The 17,304-nt window shown below is 38.9% G+C and overlaps 1 long non-coding RNA gene across 2 annotated transcripts in view; it reads left to right on the forward strand.

Moving 5' to 3' along the window:
• Window positions 1-9,499, forward strand: part of LOC135410815 (uncharacterized) — a 33,116-nt gene extending 23,617 nt beyond the window's left edge. For both annotated transcript variants that reach the window (XR_010428886.1, XR_010428887.1), the window contains one exon: window positions 9,337-9,499. This is a non-coding gene — a long non-coding RNA (uncharacterized LOC135410815). The remainder of the gene's footprint in view (window positions 1-9,336) is intronic.
• Window positions 9,500-17,304: the final 7,805 nt, after the last annotated feature.

A 17,304-nucleotide genomic window follows, 5' to 3' on the forward strand; every position in this document is an offset into this window, starting at 1 on the left:
CTTGCAGGGCATGCTCCAACTCGTTTCTTATTGTGGGGCAAATTTATGGTCGCATTTACTATGTAATCTTTAAAGGGGACTGGCTGGTGGTTGAAGGTCTAAAATTACAGATGACCTGCGTGTAAGCAAAAGTGGATTTGTTAAAAAATCTGTATTTAAGGGAGGAGGGAAGGGGGTAAGAGAGGAGAGCTAGATGTTCCCTGTGCAGTTTATGACCTTTCCTAAAAAAAAAAAACCAAACAAAAAAAAAAAGAAACAGCCTTCAAGAAAAGTAGAAAAGCAATTTTCATTCTGCGGTTCTAAATATCTGTTTATCCCACTGCCATGATGTGAGCATGCCCAGTTGGGATGATTTAGCACTCTGCTGATGACTACCAACGGAAGGACTTCATGTGAAAAGGTAGTCTGCCACGGCTAATGGGCTCTTGTTTCAAAGGGATGCTGTGTATACATTACTAGTGTATGGAGAAGGTGCAGAAAGGCCTCAGCAGACATTAGGAATGGAGTGTTGTTGATGATGAAAAGGCACTTTGCTGTTGAGGGAATGGTGGGAGAGAAAAGGCGTATCTGTCTTTTTGATTAGAAATGCATGCTTCCTTTCATCATCTGAGCTGAAAAATTGGCTTCTGCTCTTGGTTTATGAAACCATTTTTCTTTTCCCTTCCTTCCCAGGTTTGCAAACTCTTTAATAAATTAGTTACTGTGAGGTGCATGGGTGCAACAATCACCTTAGAGGCTTTTCCCAAATGCATCTTTAATATTTTATAAGTATTTAAATAGATTTATTCAATGTGAACAGCCTGATTTATTAACACTGGCACTCTGGCATGGAAAGGGGGTTCAATACAAATTATGTTGTGTCAGAAATTTTTAGCAGCTAGATCTCAATTTACCAATGGATTCTTGGAAGTCAGGAAATAATAGGACCCACCCCATGTTAATATTTAATCAGGCTTTGGTGCCAGATAGGAGAAGCTGCCGAATGAAGTAGATGCAATGAGGGGAGCCCTGTATTACATTAAAACATACATCATGTGAGTTCACTTCTTAGATGGGGAGGGGAGAAGCAGGTCAGTTATTATGGTAAGTGAGAGGCTCAGACCTGCCACTGAATAAAGATGCTTTGTCAGGCTCTGAGAGCTCACCAGATGAAGTTAAAGTCTCACTGAAGACATATGAGGGAAACCTGAGTGACTGCGTGTGAAATTTGTTTCTCTTTTGGTGTCCCGGGGTGCACAAGGATGCATACCTCTCCTTGTGTGTATTGAGAAAAGAACGTATGAAAAAGTGCTGAACCTGACAGGACAGCAGAGCTGCTTTGTAAAGCACTTTGTAATGATGCAGTGAAATGGGTGCTACCAAACCCAATACTGTCCTACCTAACTTGTGCACCAAGGGACCGGGGAAGGGAAGGGCGGGTTTATGGTCTCTGGAGGTCAGCACTCTGTAGGTTACTGTTTTGAATTTCCCCAAGGTCATTTTCACTCTGAAGTGCCACATAGTTATTTTTATTTAGCCCTCATAAAACTTAATTGGTTTTATTTCTGTATGGAAACACCAAACCTCTTTCTTAATGAAGTCTTTGGATATAAATTTAAAATGCGAGGAAGCTCGGAAACAAAGTTTTCCACAGTGGTGTTCACTCACTTGAACAGAGCAGATGAACATAAGGGCATGATTGCAAAATAGCTCTGCATATCAGCAGGGCTTTCCTAAATCACTGCACCCAGTGTGGAGCAATTCAGATGAGTTAAGGGTCTGCTCAAAAACTGGCAATGTGTGTTTTCTGCTGAGTACCAGTGACACAGACTCCCCAGCTGTCCCCACAAGGCAGAGGCTCAACAGGTGAATGAAGAGCAAAGAAGAAAGCTTCAGTCAGACACAGGAGGACCAATATTGGATTAGGAGGCAAAAGGAGGACATCTTGGATGCCACAGATATTTTCCTGGAGTATTTCAGGATGACCCAGTTGTCTTTCTGATGAAGAAACCCTCCAGTGGTCAAGACTGCCTAGCCACAATTGCAGGCTCATGTGCAAGGCTGAGTTCTTTGGAGGCTGTGAACTAGAGTACTGTGGTAGAAATGCCTGGAATAATAAGTACGTCTCTACACTAGCTGAAATATTGGCCTGTAGCTGAAGTCCTGGTGACAGTGAACCGATCTTCTGGTAGGAATTTTATTAATTTCCTTTTCTCACTTAATTATGTTTATTTCTAGCCTTTTCAGCATTTAGTGTTTTTAATTTCACTATGTGCTTGCTTTATTTAAAGAGATAAAGAACTGCTATTCCTTTGAAATGTTAGTATTAAGAAAATCAGATGATGCTTCAGGACAATGACTGAGTCAAGACAGGAGTCTACTCCATACATCTCCTTCTGCCAAAGTTTGCTTGGAACAGTTTATTGTAAAGTTATATTACCAGAGAAAACTGCTTAGTTTGTTCTGTGATACCTGTTTCTGTTGGTGTCTTTAAGATGAATATTTGGAGGGGGAAGGTAAATGGAGGAACAGAGCATAACACTATGTGAGATTTCTTTATGCTGTTTATGGTTAAGTTGAATTTGCCATGCTTTCCTGCCTCTGGGCACAGCTATGCTATGCACAGCTTTGCCTGTGCTTTGGTGGGTAAGAAGACATGTCTTTCTCCATTAACCTATTAGCCTGTAGCCGATCTGCAGTTTAGGTTATCATTTGCTTCTTATGTGGTGCAAAAAAACCAATAAAAGCATGCCACAAAGTTAACTTCTAAACTCACAGATTTGCTTTTTTAAACCACTGCAACTTTTAACATTTAATCTTAACATTCTTAGTAATGACATATTAAGTCTTCACTGTGGCACATTATGTCCAAGCAAGGTGACCTTTTTGCTCGGCATTTTGATAGAGTCACAAGCAAAGAAGATTCTATTACTTTTATCTTAGGAAAAGAATACTATCATCTTCTCCAAACTCAAATATGTATGAGTAGATTTTCCCTAAAGCTTTTTCAAGTTGAGAATAGATGGGAAAGAAGAAGAGGAGAGAACATCAGAAGGAATAGAGCAAGTTTCACAGTTTATAGAATCATATAATCATAAAATGTTAAGGGGTTGGAATGGACCTTAAAGATCACCTAGTCCCAACCCCACCTGCTACAGACAGAGACACCTTGCACTTGACCAGGTTGCTCAAGGCCTTATCCAACCTGGCTTTGAGCACTGCCAGGGATGGGACATCCACAGCCTCCCTGGGCAACCTGTATATCTATCTATCTATCTATCTATCTATCTATCTATCTATATATATATATATGAGTTTAATTCAAATATAAGAAGTGTAACTATCAATATCAGGAAAAATATTAGGGAAATTATTGTTATAAAACACTGCAGGGCGTTCAAGGAAGTGGCGTAAGCTTTTCAGCTGAGTCTCACTATTCAGAAGTTCATTGGGATTTATGAAGAATTTGACCGGCTAGAAATATTGCCTGAAAGCACTGAAATTCCAGTCCCTTCTTCCCAAAGGAGACAGCAATTAATACAGATGAACGGCTTCTGCAGTCTTTCACTGCAGAAATGGTCTTGTTCTGGTCTTTAGGACAGTTACAAGGTCCTACTTTCTCTGCCAATGAGGCCAAAGTGGTTATCTTGGAAATCTGAATGTGATTTTAATTATAGCTTTTATTATTGGAGCAGCTGTAACCAAGATTGTAACAGTCAATTATACATGGAGCTTTATTGGCAAAGGGTGTTTAATATTAAACAATCATTGCTAACCGTGAACATACCTGATATAATAATGAACTTTATTTGAAAGATCAGCATGAGATAAAGGAGTTAAATTTAGCTGTACAGTCTGTAACAATAACACGAGGGAATATTGTGAATTCGTTTTATTTGGAAACAGAAAACTCTGGATGTTGTTAGATTATCTTTTTGAGAGCATAAAGTAAATGTTTGGTAACCAGAGATTTGTATTGCTAGAGAGAATCACTTACACTAAAGCTACAGTAACCAAATGTTTAAATGTGCGGGGCTGAACTGTCAAAGCACGTAACAACATCTTTAAATAAAATGGAAGCAGCTAAAGCTGCCTTTATCAGTGTCCTCCTCTGACAACTACTTAGGGTTCAGTTCTGTTCCCACTGAAGTCAGCAAAGAACCTCCTGGTAACCTGAAATGATTCATGACATGGACGTTACCAGGGAAAAAAGAAGTCTCAAAGCACCAAGAAAGGTGAACTGCTGTCCCACAGCACGTGAGTTATTTATACCTACGCTGAGCGATATTGCCAGCCCACAGCATTCCTAAGTGTGGCTTGAGCCCCTTGCAAGAGCCACGTCAAAGACAAAAGCCTTAATCCCCCCTCAGAAGATTCTTTTTTTCCAGTCTTCGAGTTCAAAGTCACTAGACATCTTTGGCAGTTATAATACTTAGGTTTTCAGCTTAACTAAAGGCTCAGAAAACCTCTTATACTATTTTTAGTTTATTTTAATTAAAACCGACAATCTCTGATAAACAATGGTGGGCTCAAACTGGAAAGGTTGGTGTGCCCTAACTCCACAGCGCTGAGAAAGTAGGTGCTGGCTGCTATGCCTGGTGTAGCAGGGTTTGTTTGTTGGTTGAGGTCTTTCATAATTTTAACTTCATTTTTTTGTCAATGGCCTGTTTGGCCTAAAGCATGAGTCCCATTGCAAACAAGGTTCAAGGACATAAAGCAGGCGTGAAATGCAGGGACAGGGAAGGCTGCACCCATCCTGCATTTCCACACTGGTAGGAGGACAAGCCACGTCTTCTCTTTTCAGACTAACTTTTTCAATTCTCAGTGGCTAAACTGGGAGCCAGCATTTTTTATTCATATTTGGTCTTGAATCTTTCCCTTCAGTCCCACTCTCCTTCTGGTTGCCGCTGTTTGGACCCGGTGGCCAATATTCTGCAAACAGAAAGTGTTTTTGTCGGAGTGTAAACTGAACTACTTCAACCAAATCTCCCTCCCACTTCTCAGTTTCCAAAATGTGGCTCAAATTCTTAATGGGGTAACCTGAACTTCTCTGGAATCTGCATATCAGTGTGTATGGATGTAATGGATGTGTCAGTGCTGTGTACACTAACACTTTTAAGCCATATAATGAGCCTGTTCACTACAAGAATAAACACACAGTGCAATTTAACTGCAAACTGGGGGGATAGAGAGAGGAATGTTTGCTGAAAGGTTATCTGCAATGTGAAAGCAGTTCTTTCCTTTTGCAGATTTTGGGGGTGATCTGCAGCTGTGGTATTCTGAATTTTGAGAATGGTTTGTCTAACTATTTGATGGTGGAGGGAGAGGAAAAGAAATTGAGATAATTTCTTCTTGCGAGCACTTTTCAGTTCTTAAGAGGCTTTTGTGCTGCCTGTGCAAGCCTACAATTGGATATTGCAGAATACAGTGCTTTTATGCAGAGAAAAGGATTAGGAAAAACCCCAAAGGTGTGAAATATAACAAAAGGCAATATTTGGAATTGCACTGTTAGGAGAGACAGCTGAAGTCAATGGGAGCTTGATCCATGAAAGCACAGCGGGACCGTACCTTATATAGGAAAGCGCAATCTGTCAAAATTAAGTGTGTAGTTTATGGTATGCTTTTTGTTTGAAATAACATATTACCTCCTATTTATAGTAAAGCAGACTAAACAGTTCTATATGTCTGCATTTAAGGTTTTCAGACAGAGAGTAAGGATACCTTTTACCTGGAAATTGTAGAGTCAGAGCTCAAAATTGTTAGCAGTGATAAATGAATACCTGTGATTTTACAGGCATATAAATCTCAAGCTTCTGCTTACATAGCCCTGCTCTGTCTGCAGTATTGGCTGCAGCTGAATCTCACTTCTGGAGGACTACTAGGAAACAAATGAACTTGCAATGCATAGTATCTTAAAGGAAACTATAAATGGGATAGGTCAAGGACTAGGCATGTAAGCGACAGGAAAAAAATCTTCCTTTTAGTTTATACAACTCCTGCTTCCATGTCTGTGCAGATTCCTAATAAGGAATAGTAATTTTTCGAGGCACTAGGCCTGTACATATTTCCTGACCTTATAATTCTCACAGTTCTAGACATTCCAAGGTAGGGGGTCATTCAGACAGAGTTGTAATTTCTTGTGCATATTTATTTCCAAAGTATCTTTTGCATAGTTTCCCAGTGAAATCATGTGCTGGGGCTGGGGAATGCTAAATAGGTTATTTTTCAAGCTTGCATATAAAGGGCCTGTCAAAGTGGGCTGTTTTGGACTTATCAAGTAAAAGTGACACAGCCAAACCATGATGTTTGTAGCTTGTCCTTCCTAACCCCGTTGCGAGCTGGGCTTCCAACCTTCCAAAGGGAGGTGACGTAAGAAGGTTAAGGAGCTCTGCTTTTGTTATCAGAGAGGATTTTAACTATGATAAAAGTCTTGAAAACATACATAGCTCAAGAGGGGTTTGATATGAGCCTTCCCCAAAACCTACATTTTGTTAACCCTTTGGCACTAGATTTGTGCTCCTTTTCCTTCCCACCATGTAAATAAAAATACAATGAATTTTGAGGGGAAAGGTTGCAGAAACCCAGCATGTCTGTTAGTAGCCTTAACTGGTTGTGAAAGCACATTTTGAATTCATTTTCCCAGTCATTTAAGATACATACTTCTTTTTTGAAGTAATTACATTTATCTGATCAAAGAATTAGATATACCAGGGACAGGCCAAGGCATCATGAATTTTGAAGATTCATTTCTCAAAATCCATCAGCCAAGCAGCAACTACAAGTTATTTACTGTCTGCAAGAGGTCTACATGAAGTATTTGTCTGGCCATCTTCAAAAACAAGAGTCTCTGCTAGAAGTCTTGCAGATAATGTATTCGTCAAGGAGAAGCTAAACTTGTGAGGAAGGAGTTTGCCCTCAGTGCTGTGTATGCCCTGCTCAAAGCAGATGTAAGGAAAGTTAGTCAGACCTCAGCTTTTATCAAGAGGTGTCTAACTAATCTGAATTGAAATGTGGGTACTTTCTTTCTGAGCTCCAAATGCACATAATGCATTTGGGACCGAAGGTTTCAAGCTCTTGTTGAAAAGTAAGTGTAGACTCGATGCTTACAAAAATTCCTGGGGTAAAAAAGCATCCAACCTTTTCCCAAGCTTTTGAAAAGTGTGACAAGGGGAAGATCCTGTGGAAATTGGGATTGCTTTCACAGATTGCTGGTGACAGTAAATATCATTGTATAAAACACCAGTTAGGCTGCATATGACATATGGAGACAATTTCTGCCTCAGCTTTATTTACCTTTCCCTTTGATCTAATGGGAACAGTGCATGGATACTGAGACAGAGCTTGGTCTACAGTATCCTGTTTGGTTTTTGTGCATGGGAAGAAGTTTGGAATAGCTAGGCTGACACATGCTGTTGTTAACTGAGAGGGCAAGATGGTGCAATGATCCTGATTTAGTCATGTGGAGGGACAGTTACGAGGTGATATGAGTGAAATGCATTAAGTGCTGCCTTTTGCCTCTATCATCAGAGAATCACTGAAATGTAAGACTGGAAGGAAACTCCATAGGCCATATATTCTTTTCTCCTGCTCAAAGGCAAGATCAATTATACAGCCATCCCTGGCAGCCATTTAAGTAAAATATTACTGGAATGAAGAGATATTCTTTATATTTAGAAGGGGGAATACTGCTGGCACAGTTAGTTTCTTACCTTCTGAAAAAAAAAAAAGAGGAAGAAAAAAACATAAAAGAGAGGTTATTGCAGCTCTCTCTGAGTTATCATTCTAATTAGCTTGATGATTTGCTTGGGATCATTGGAAAAGCCTGACTAGAAGAGATAAGTGGAACGTAAGACAGGATGTGTGGAAGTGAAAAATAAGGATATATGATCATAGAAAGGCGAAGGAACAGGTTAAACAGGCTTCCAGTTGAGGTGGTGAGCTCCAAGGGCAATATTTAAGCAACAACTGAGTAAGCATGTGGAATTCAAAAATACAAAGAACTGTGGCTTGTATCTTTGAGCTTTGAATTACCTGGTAACTCTTTCAAAGGTTAGAAGTGAAAGGCTTCCCCCTCCCCTTAGTTAGTATCAGAGATCTGTGTGTGTGTGTGTTTGTTTTTTTACACAGCGCTGCTTTTATTCCTCCTGAACAAAAAGGCACAATCATTTTAGGATTCTTTGCAAAAATAAGTTTTAAAGTTTCTTAAAGGAGTGAGAGAACAAACAGCATTGCACTTCAGATCTGCAGGGATCCTGCTTGCCTCTGCTGTACTCTTATCACTGTAAGCCTCCCTGCCAAACTGTTGCAATTCATTTTTCTAAAGCCAGCCCATTTCATTTGACTTTTGTCAGAGCTGCAGTTTTCTCTGCTGTACTTTTAAGTGTAAACATTACAATTATTTGCAGAGCGTTATTGGTCATTTATTTTATCAATCTAATATTCTTATATTATGAATCTTAATATGACTATTAACTGTTTTGGGTCATTTCTTATTTGTACACCAGAAAACTGCTTCCAGTGTTATTACTTATTGGTCATAATCAATTAGGGAAGTTTTTAGACTATGGCAGTCTTATATAAATACACTGGCAAAGTTCACCTCCTATGATTTCTGACAATTAAATTGTTCTGTCACTTTGGGACCTTCATTAATCTCAACTTGTCATCCTTGTTTATGCAGGTTATAATGGCCTGTGTGTGTAAGTGAAATGAGATGCTAAAAGCCTTTGGCTGTTTAACTCTTTGATGAAAGTCAAACAGGAATATGTAGTTAAAGGGAAAAGTTGATTTTTTTTTTATCCCCCAAAATAGCACCATGGAAATTATTGCACTGTCTAATGACGAGCTATGAAATAAGCCAAGGAGGAGTTTTACAGGGGGGTGAGGAAAACAGTTGACAGTACTGTTATCACAGCCCTTTGTGTGTCTGCATGAGTGCACATAGAAATAAAGATGTGGCAATGTAGATTACTTTCTCTTCCAGGAAAGTGGTATGAAGACATGTTCCAGCAGAGGAATCTAACAGCCAGAGATTTTCAGATAACCTTGCAGAAACGGTGTGACTTAGGTGAAGGACATGGCTAAAGTCTCTTGAAACTTGGAGATTTGAGTGTTACTATCAGGCACTTCAGTTGGGGCAATTCTGGCAGACTGATTACTTGGGACTAGTGCAGGCAGAATTCTGAGGATTCTGGAAAGTGAAAGTCCATTTACAGAATTTAATTTAATATTTAAATTCATGGAGGAGTTAATAATTTTCTTCTTTCTTAAATTATTTCCTAGAATTTGAAGACCTGCTCTCTGATGACTCCAAATACAGATAGTAGTTCATTATCTTCTGCCCTTTCTTCTTTTAAGAAGGTCTTAAAAGACTTTTTGGAGTGGTTACTTTACAGCACCAGCATTGTTACATGTATCAATCTCAGGAAGAGCTCCTACTGATCCTTCCTTCTGGAGTGACCTCACACTTTACAGCCCTCTGAACCATCATCACATCCTCACCTGGCGCTGTGCGCCGAAGATGCAGGTACCTTTTATTCCACGGTGTTCATCAAATCTAGTGTTTGCTCTTAGTGAAAGTGCCTGCTGAAACTGAAACCCAGCCTTGACAGATCTTTATTCTCATTTACAGCTGAAAATGAGGGGCCAGGTCAAAGCCAACAGTGCACTGTCCTGTGCTGGCAGAGCTGGAGATGGAGCACAGGTCTCCTGACCTGCTCAGAGCCTCCATCCATACACAAATAGCCAAGGTTAAAAAATAGGAATAGCCTGGGAGTTATCCATCTCAAATCTAAAAGGAGTGTAATGATATGCTATTCTCTGCACCCTGAGAAACATACGAGTGACATCTTCTCTCAGAGCACTAATTACCATAATTCTTAGACCAGAGAGAGATCCAGAACACTGCACAAATTATCACCCAATATCTTTAATAAATGTGGATGGTAAGTTACTTGCAAAGGTGCTGGTTAATAATCTGGAACACATATTCCCAGACCTCATTCATTTCAGTCAGGTGGGATTTATTAGGAATTGTGCTGTCATGCAGTAGTATGAGGCAACTCTTCAGTACAGTAACTTCACAGAGAAGCAAAGGAGAAAAATAAAACAGAGACAAACTATTTTTTACTTTTCATCTATGAACAATTCTTTGACACTGTACAGTAAAATCCAGTGACACACCAATCTATTGCAAAAATGCCCATGCCAGTGGGTTAATGGCTAGGTTTTCTAAGTTACAAAAAGGAGAAATGGCAGAGCTGCTCTCCCATTTCTACTTGATCCAGAGTACACATCATAACTGTGTTTCTCTTTTCTTTCATGAGATTTATTTATAAAGAAAACCAAATCCCACATGCCTCGAGGATGCCCATTTTGGATGCGGCTGCCTTTCTTACTTGCCTAGAGAGGAAACAAAGTGATGGGCTCCCACCAAAGATGCCTCAGCGTGTGTGCCTGAAGTTCAACAGGATAAATGCAAGTCTTAGAGGCAAACTGCCAGATGTTATTTGTCGAAGCTGCCTCTAGGCTGCTCTGAAGCATACCAACACATATGTCAGGGCAGAATGAGAGTCAGGGCAACTTTCCAATTTTTCTTGCTCCCAGAGGCTCTTCAGGGGAAGCTAAGTTTAGGAATAGAGAAACAAAGACCATGAAAATGAGAGATTGGTGTATTTTAGGATCTAATGCTGAGGCAACTATAAAGCATCATATATGTAATTTCACCTTAAATTTTGAACACAAAACAATAAAGATGTCTTTCTAGACATTTCAGTGTGTGGTGAGGGGCATAAATAAGATGCAAATGCTAGTGACAGCCTTACTACTTCTGCTTTGACAATACCAGCTGATCATATACTTTGGGAATGAGGTAAAGCTTTAAGAGGCCTTTTGGAATAGATTTTAAAAAGGTACACAGAATTTTCCTCAAGATCATGCTAAGAAAATCTTGAGTTTAGCCTGTTCATTTCCTCCCACTGCCTTTGTGCATACATATAAAATAAACAGACCAAAACATTTGTAGTATTGGTTGCAAAATAAATGATTCATCCTACAAAAGTGAAAAACCCTTGCCCAAATAAACATAACATAGTGGTGAAACACTGTTCTTGAAGTAACAACCCACAAAGATGCTATTGCTTATATTATTCTTCTTACATTATCATCTTTCCATGAACAGACAGTTTACTTAGACTGCTATCTATGGGGAAAGCCTATTTTTAGCATGTGTTTGTACATTGGCCAGCGTAGCCAGATGCTGATGTCTTTTTACTTGCCTATCGAAAGCGAAAAGACAGAACTGAATGTAGTTTAAGAAGGGAACTCTCAAAAGAAAGTTTACTGTACTATGTGAAGCATGAATAATTAGTTCTTAACCTCCGTTTCTTTGCAATAAGTTATAGCGTTAGAGAGATGACAGTGATGTATTTGTTATCCTACCTGATAGTTTTCTATTTTTTTTTCACCCCCTCTTGCAGCTTTGCCTTACTGACATTCTCTATCTTAATGTTTGCATCAGACACTTTTGGTGGTATGTAAATTACACTTAGTACATAATTATGCACAGCCACCAGGTTGTATAAATAAATTTCATCAGTTTTGCATGTGAACTCTGAAATGAGTACACCTGTACTAGCTCAAGACCTACAAACTGATAAGTTGCACCACGAGCGCTTAGCTCAAGTGGGATTCTGCACTGAGCTCTCCCACTTTCAGAATCTGGTCTCTCCTGTTGTCTTACAGATGTTTATGGGGATATGTCAGAAAACAATTACCACCCCTCCGAAAGTGGTCGCAGACGTTGGAGCTCAGTGGTGGCGCTCTCAGGAAGTGAAGGGAGGTCACCTGAAGATGGACACTTGAGACTTTGACTCAATTCACGGCTCCTTATGAGACTCAGAAACTCACTTCACAAGATTATTTTTAAAACCTTGTTCAAAACTCTACTTGTACGAACAATTGCTTTGATGAAAAAATGGAAATGTTCATGTTTAGCTTCTTAGGAAGCAGTTTTCCAATTTTCATTCAGCATTTCTTAGTGAAAATTCCCACGTTTTTAATGGATTTCTGAAACATTTTGAAGATTAAGCTGGAGAAAGGAAGGATAAAATGTAGCTTACAATATCATCTGTATGTATAAATCAGTTCAGTTTAGCAATACCAATTAAAGAAAATGTGGATTTAACACCTCACAATATATTTAAATGAAATTAAATAGTTAAATTTTTTAAATGAGCAATCTCTCATAATTAATTCATTTGAAGTTTTCCATAATAACTGAAATTCAGGGCTAGTTATTATGGACATAAAAATATGTGTGTGTGGGCACTCACACATCTTTTTATACACAACACACACTTTAGGATTCCTTCACGTGAAAACACACACACACACACATATGTAAATGTACATATGCATAAAATCACTGATAAAACTACTGGTGGATACTTCTCCAGGCAAATAAGGCTCATAAATTGACACATTTTGCTTAATCTGTATGTAAAGCATGTTACACATCACTGTTACTATGCAGACATCTTAACTTTAAATGAGACGAAAACAAACATAAAATTAGCACTTTAGGGAACCCCCTGCCACTCAATTTGTGTTGGGTTTAACACCTTCTTATTTTATATATCCTTCTACATAAACAGTTTTATATCAGCCCTTTATACAGTGCCTTCAAAGAATTAGATGTTGAGCTGTTTAAAAGCACTAATTAGCAGCTTTAATACAAAGGGGAGCGTAGTTATTAGTAAAATCTTGTAAACCTAGAATACCCTTCGGGCCCAGTCATTTGTGTGTGAAATAACTCAATAAAAATATTATATTGTTAATCACAAAAACCTTCAAGGGAAATGCTAAATCTGGGAAGAAATATAAACTGTACCTTTTCGAACAAAGGAAGAAAAGTGACCGTCCACATTAAAGCAAAGCCATAAAACCCCAAAAAGAATATATTCATTGATAAAATGCAGCTTGTTTCCTAGTAAGGGGATTTGCAATCTGTAACCTTATGCACATACAACAACAAACATACATTAATGGTGTTTAGTTTGAACACAGCTAGTGACATATTTATTATATTAGCACTTCATTCCTTTCAATAATGTGCAACAATGGCAAGGCTTTTGCAAAAGGTACCTTTTGGAAGTGGTAGGGTAATATTTAAATCTATAGTTATTTTTGCACAATGCAAATTATATACACATATATATATATATATACACACCATTAGAGATATTTTTAAAGGCATTGGAATCAATCTCACCCAGTTTTTCTTTCTAGCTAACTATATTAATTTTGTTTGGTACAATTAAAATTATGCTTGGCAATGCTGAGTTCTACTTTTTCAATACATCAAACATATTTTATATTAATAGTTAATATTTATGATGGAAATAAATAATAATATTCTTAAATGATTAAAAATTACACTAATTCCACTATTTCTAAGGAGGTAATGTTTCTAATTTATACAGTGCAGTGGAGCTAAGTGGCACCAGATAACAGAAGAAACACCCATAAGTACGGAGAAAATCTTTTGACTGACAACTAATACTTTAAACATAAAATACTAAGAATGTCAGAATTTGCAGATGCTAAAAAAAGACATAGCACGTTGCTTTTATAGTTTGTGGGTGATTTCTTAAGATAGATCTGAAGACTTTCACCTTAAAAAACTAACTTTGTGCTACAGCTTCACTGAAAGGTGTTTGAATAGGACTTTTAATTTTAAATTTCAAGGGAAGAATTCTGAGGCATGTTACTCTTCTGACATTATTATTATAGCAGTTTTATATGCTATCATGCAGTATCGATGTTTTCATCTGGTATCGTTCTTCTCACCTTTCCTAGGAAAAAGATTGAGGGGAAAAATTTGGGCATGCATATTTTAACCAGTGTCATCAGAATGATCATTTGCTGATCTTAGTGCTAGAGGATTTTATATTTTTTAAAGGAAAAGTAAATAAGAATAGTTTCTAATATCTGAGGACAATTTTAAGTAGAAAGTTCTCCATAATGAACAATGTCTATCCTTTCCAGCTATGGGCCACTATGAGAAACAGATTTATTCAAAGCCCCAGTATATTTGCTGTGAATATATTTTTAATGTATTTCTCTATCATGAAAGAGCTGGCCAGAGCTTAAACATTTTTTTTTTGGTATGTCAAGCTTTGCTTTTTACGGTGTTTTATGTTACAACCTAATTAGTATCTTACAGTGCCCTTACATATACTTAGGGTGTAGGGTTTCACTAAATACACTGAACGTTTTATTTTGGGGGACCTCCGTGACACACTCTAAGCAGTTTTAAGCAGGCTAAGAATATGTTTCCAGTCAATCAAGCCTCTAGAGATAGGTTATCCACCTCTGGCTAATGCACTGCTATAAAACCTTCACTGGTTCTGACTGCGCGATACGGTCTGTTATTAAACCCCGAACCGTGCGCGGCCACGGGATTGGGAAGGGGGGGAGGGAGACAATTATTTCCTGTACTTCGTAAAGCCTACTTCAACAAATTATATGAAGATTAACTAATAGCAGCCTCAGCGTTGGATGGCTGGCCAAATTAGGTATGACTTGTCAGACTATTGCTTCGTCAGCTGATCTCTGGGGCCTGCCTTTGCAGAGGAGGCCTTCCGATAGATGATGAACCAGGCCTGGTGTTTGGTCTGCACCACAACAATAGAGAGATGAAGCAAACGGTGCTTTGAGCTCCTCTGCAAACCGATTTGGAAAGCTAGTGAGGTCTCTGGGTGTCATCAGTTTTCCTGCTGAGGATTAAATGCGCCTGTACTAAGACGGCACATCCCACAAATCAAAAGCAGCGTGCGTGGAGAAGGGACAAGCGATGGGAAGTGTGGTCTGGAGCACTGTGATGGATTAGGGAGAGGGCCTTGTGAATGATCCCTTTTCTGAAGGGGAGATAATCCGTCAATCTCAACAGGGCAATCCTGTCAGAATAAGCCACACCAGAGTCCCTACCACCCTCTTTGTTCTTTTATCTGACCTGTGGAGGGCACCAGTATTCAATGGCAGTCGCTACCCTGGGCATTTGATGAGGAATTGAGGAGGGATATTTGGGCACATTTGGGAAAAGGACTATATTTTGCCCTCCCTGCAAAATGGCTATATTACCTTCTGTCTTTGGAGAGCTTGGGAGAAGCCAGTTCAGGATGTTTTGAAAAGGCTAAGACAATTCTAGCCTTGCAGTAATAAAATGCAAGATAAATTGTTCATGTTTAAAATATCTTAAGATTCAGATAGGACAATCTTGGTCCAGTACCATGCAGGTAGAGCACTTTCTCTGGTAGAAGGGCTTCCCAGGATGAAAACCTAGGAGACACCTAGACTTAAACAGAGTTTATGTTTAATTATGAAGGGATCACCCTGCTCTCCCTACAAAGACCTTTCATTTCCATCTGGAATGAGTATACGATAACCTAGTCAGACCAGCCTCTCAGTCACCAATCAAAACACTGACTCTTGACATTTGCCTAATTATCTTTTCTCATCATCAGTCATCTCTTGAAGTCTTTGCTTCATTCAGATGCCAGGTATTTCCGAAATTAATCATGTCATTGAAAGCGGCATCTTTTCATGTAAATGGACTTTATTATCTGGATCGAAAAGCTCCCCCACTCTCCTTCTTTGAGCTGCAAAAGCCCATTTGTAGGGAAAGTGTCTGAAATCTGACATGCTGCCTTCTCAAGAAAGATTCGTAGTGGTGACCTCCCAGCAAGAGCTAAGCATCCGTCACCGGGAGTGCGTGTGTGTGCTGCTTGCACCCTTGGGCTGGATGCATGCTAATTTGCCCCATTGTTTCGGGGTGAGTGGCTTTCCAGCACTTCCAAACAAAGCCTTTTTGCATAAGCTTCTGTGTGTACAATTATTTTATGTTCACATCATTCCATCACCCTATCTGTATTCCTGATATAAGAGGGGATGGAAACGTCTTTGTTTTCTTGTTAAACTGGGGATTACAGGCTGGATTTAGCATGTTAGCAAGGACACTCCTCTTTCATTAAATCCCATTTGACAAATGTTTGGGACCATAGGGTTGATCTGCCCATTGCACTGCTCATCCCAGCTTTAACTTTCAAAAGGTAACTATCTTCAAACCATGTTGATTCAACAAGAAACCAATCCACAGAAATTGACTGTGCATGCAAAGTGTGGAAGGGATGGATGAAGAAGTAAAAATGACAAGCATACTCTTAGGACTGTTATCAAAGCCCTGGTAGAAGAATGCATTCATTTTGCTCATTAAGCTCATATTTTAATGAATTCTGTGATGGGCAGGATTAAGAGTGAGTCAGCACTGATAATGCAGTTCTTCATTTTGGAGAGTTCACTTTTTAAATTTGTGGTGGTGCATTTAAAAACTCCTTTCAAAACACCCTGTTATTTTATACCCACTGAGTTTCCCTCTGGGACTATCTGAGGACAGTATTATTAATTGTTGGCAAGCTCTATGATCAGATTAAAAAAATGAAACTTTGGCATGCATCATCTGACTAAAAGGGAGAAGTGGAAGGAGTCACTGGCCTTCTGTGCTTACACTGTAAAGTGCTAAAACATTAAAGTCATTGTGTTTATCATTGTCAATGATCTGAAAGGATCAACAAGTTTATTAGAAAATTTTCAGCATTATGTGTGTTGTGTGAGAGTCATGTTCTGCATTCCCTGGTAAGAGTTTAATAGCATGACCAGACCAAAAATATTTTGGTTTTTTTTAACAACAGGCACATTGTCACACATCATTAAAAATAACAAAGAATACTTAGGCATAGTGCATAGATTTTTAATTTTTGGATGCTAAGGGCAGAAAGAAGCAAGGCCATTATCAAGTTTGCTTCTCTGTCTGGTAAGGGCCACAGGACTCATTGAAGGTTTTTTATGATGCTATACCTTTCAGCAGACCTTCCAAAGATGACGTTAAAATATCATGACGGCAAAGCCACCACAGTCTTTAGCAAATTGTTCCCATTGTTAAGCACTCTCATGTTAAAGAATTCCCCTTAATTTCTGGCACGAATTCATCTAGCTTTGACCTCTAGACGTTAGATCTTGTTTTACGTACATCTTTGTTAAACTGAAGAGCTCTCCATCAAATTCTGTTTCCTCTGAAGGTTCTTGTATACTGTGGTCAAGTCACTCCTTAACCTTTCTCTATTAAGCTAAACAGTCTGAGCTTCTTGAGCCTCTCACAATTGTTTCCTAATCCTCACAATGTTTTCTAGTCCTTTAGCCATTCCCTTGGCTCTTCTCTCTAATTTATCAACAACCTCTTTAAACATAGGCACCAGAACTGGATTCACT

The sequence above is a fragment of the Pseudopipra pipra genome, chromosome 3, assembly GCF_036250125.1.
Source record: "Pseudopipra pipra isolate bDixPip1 chromosome 3, bDixPip1.hap1, whole genome shotgun sequence".
Lineage (NCBI taxonomy): Eukaryota > Metazoa > Chordata > Aves > Passeriformes > Pipridae > Pseudopipra > Pseudopipra pipra.